The following is a 3,149-nucleotide window of genomic DNA, read 5'->3' as shown; positions in this document are numbered from 1 at the left end:
CAAATAGTTTTTCTTGGAGCCATGGAGGGTTCAAAAGAATTCTTTCATGTTAAAAAAATAAATCCTCTAAAACTAGCCATTACTGAGCTGCTCAGCTTGCTTATTTCAAGGTTAAGAATTTGCGCAGACACCCATTAGTCGTATCCTGCCAGTTCCACCGGTTTTATTCAACCCAGAGCCAGGGTCTTGGGCCCAGCAAATGGGAAAGCTGTATCCTGTCCCAAAGTTGGCCAGAAGCCACAGACATCAAGAAGATGAGTCTTGTCAGTGGTGTGCTGGAGCTTCCTAGAAACTAGTCTGGGGTCTTCTCTCTGCCTTCCCACCGATCCCCTTCCAGAAACTCCTAAATCACTGTGTCTTCAGCACTGTCTGGAGGATCCTCCTCCCCAGCCCCTACATGAGGCTCCCTGCCAGGCAGAGGCTGCACACTAAGCGGGGAGCTAAGATAAAAAGGCAGGGGTGCCCATCACTTACCAACCAGATGGGGTTGCCAGTCACTGCCTACCAGCATTTTAGCAGTGTGCACAGGCATTGTAGCCAGGGTTTTCTGGCTTTGGAGAAAGCGCAGTCCAATCAGGTATGAGGTCCTCTTACTTTGCTGTCCAAGTTAGGGAGACAACGAAACACACTTTCATCCCTAGATAATTTATTATTTAGTTTTTTGAGACAAGGTTTCTCTATTTAGCCCTGGCTGTCCTGGAACTCACTCTGTAGACAGACTGGCCTTGAACTCACAAAGATCCTCCTGCTTCTGCCTCCTGAGTCTGGATAGATTCTTTTCTTCTCTCCCACTCTTTTCCTCCATGTCTTTCCCTGGGCTTCCTCTAATGGCTTCTCTTTTGACCTCACAAAGAGCTCTCTCACTTGCCCTAGCACACTACCCATGCTGCTTAAAGAGGTCTGGCTCAGTTGCTCTGGCAGGCCTTGAAGAGTAGCACCACACTGCCACCTCCCTTGGTCTTTTTTTCTGGTTTCTCCTTAATGCAAGCCCCTACCCCAACCCCCCCCCCATTTGTTTCTCCTCCTCCAAGGTAAGAAACTGAGAGAAAATTGGATTTGACCCTAGCCTAGACACCAAAACACATACTCGACAATATTTTAGTGGAGAAATTAAACTCCTATGCAGCTAGATTCGACCAAACTCGCCTGCATAATTCCTGATTAGCATAAACAAAATCAGAGTTTCAGAGAGTTTAGGTGTGTGGGAGATGGAGAGAGTTGTGTTAGGCCATGACCAGTGGGGCCTGTATGACCTAATGTCGACCCTTACCTATGGGTCAGGAATACACCTCTAGGTCTGGGCTCATCTGACCCAGTACACTGCCTCCCAAGTAGTGACAATGCAGCAAGCAGTCTTTGGGCTGTCACTGGAAGTGTAAACTCATCAGGATGGTTTTCCTGGCTTTTCTGAGTCTCAGCCAGTGAGCTGGGGGTAACAGTGCCCACTCTAGAGAGTAATCATGAAGACAGCAGGACACTTAGGTTGGATAATGTGTGCAAGTGGCTTCCTGTCTTCTGTGTTTTGTGGTAGGAGCACATATCCCATGACATTATGGCCACATTGCTTTAGAGCCCTGCTGTCAGTGTCCCTAATAGGTAAGGGGCTCCTTGGTCTTTTCCTGGCATCGCAGATGCCCTCACTGGCTCAGGAATCCTAGGGTTTCTAATGTGTTTGAGGAAAATTCAGAATTGAGTGTTTGGAGCCATGAAATCGACAGAATTGGTATTTGTACTCTGACTCAGCCTTCTGGGCCAACTCAGGAGGCCAGAGAATTGGACAGGATTTTGGGGTGGGACCTCCAGGAAAGGTGCCAGCTTGTGTGGTAGTATCAGAGTACCATGGAAAAGGCAAGACTAGGCTGCTTCCTACCCAAACAGAGTGCTGACGGCTTTGTAAGCCATGAGGCTTGTGCCAAAGGTGAACGGAAGCAGGTCCTCCCAGAGACCGCTGGCGAGAGGTACGAGAGCTTTCTAAGAGTTTTGGTATATAGCAGGAGAAACCACCTGCTCTGAAAACAACGTGGTTCTAAGTGCCACCAGGTTACTAAGGAGAAGGAGTGGGTTTTTTTCACTAGCTAGAGAGACGTGGTTGTCAAGGCTATTTAGTTGAGCTGGAGCCATAGTATGGAATAAATGTGTTGGGTACAGGAAATCCACAGGAAAAGCCAGGAATAGGCACCTAATTCAGTCAGATCTGAAGAGTTGGCTGGGATGTAAGCAACCTTTATTCCTTTAGTCAGAACAGATTTACTGAGATGCTAATGAAACAGTGTCAAAGTTCCCTTCCAAGGCTCTCCACCTAATTCTATATTTACAGGGTTTTGGGTTTTTTTTGTTTTTTGTTTTTTTTTTGTTTTTTTTTTAATTTTAACTTCTTTAAGAGGAACACTAAAACAATTTTTTAAAAAAGAAGAGCTGTGGCTGAGACTGGGGAGATAACTCTGTGGATGAGAATGCTTGCTAGGGACCAGAGTTCAAATCTCCAGCACTCGTGTAAAAAAGCATAGCTAGGTGAGTGGGTGCCTGTTACTCTAGCATTATAAGAAGTTGGAGGCAGGAGGATCACTGGAACTTGCTGCCTGCCAGCCTAGTTCCAGGTCCATAAAGAAGGAAACTAGGTAGAGAATGACAGAGCAAGACACCCAGCAACTTCTTGTGGACCTACACAATGCATGAGCACACACACACACACACCCTCAAGCACACACCTATCCTCAAACACACACACACACACACTTTTTTTTTTAAAGACCTGGGACTGTCTCTTAGTGGTAGAGCACTCACCACCTAACATATACAAAAGGAGGGAGAGGAGCAGAGAGGAGAGAAGAGAGACAGAACAAACAGTAGAATCGGGCCTCACAAAACTTGGAGCCTTTGCTGCTTTTAGCCTCAATTCAACAATGACCAGAAATGTTAGCTAGAGATACTTACGTGACTCCCACCTCAGCTGTGCTGGACGAACTGGCTTGCACTTCTTGTTGACAAGATAGCAGAGGTCTCCTTACTCAGAGATAAAGGACAAACATACATACACACATGCTTAGGAGAAAAGGTAAAGGTGCCCAGCGGCTAGTATGAAATGAAATACTGGACTATAAACCCTCTTCCTTAGTCCTAACAACAGTCACGGTCTGACAAGGTTAGCT

The sequence above is a fragment of the Grammomys surdaster genome, unplaced genomic scaffold, assembly GCF_004785775.1.
Source record: "Grammomys surdaster isolate TR1022 unplaced genomic scaffold, NIH_TR_1.0 126048, whole genome shotgun sequence".
Lineage (NCBI taxonomy): Eukaryota > Metazoa > Chordata > Mammalia > Rodentia > Muridae > Grammomys > Grammomys surdaster.
This window is presented reverse-complemented; position numbering follows the sequence as displayed.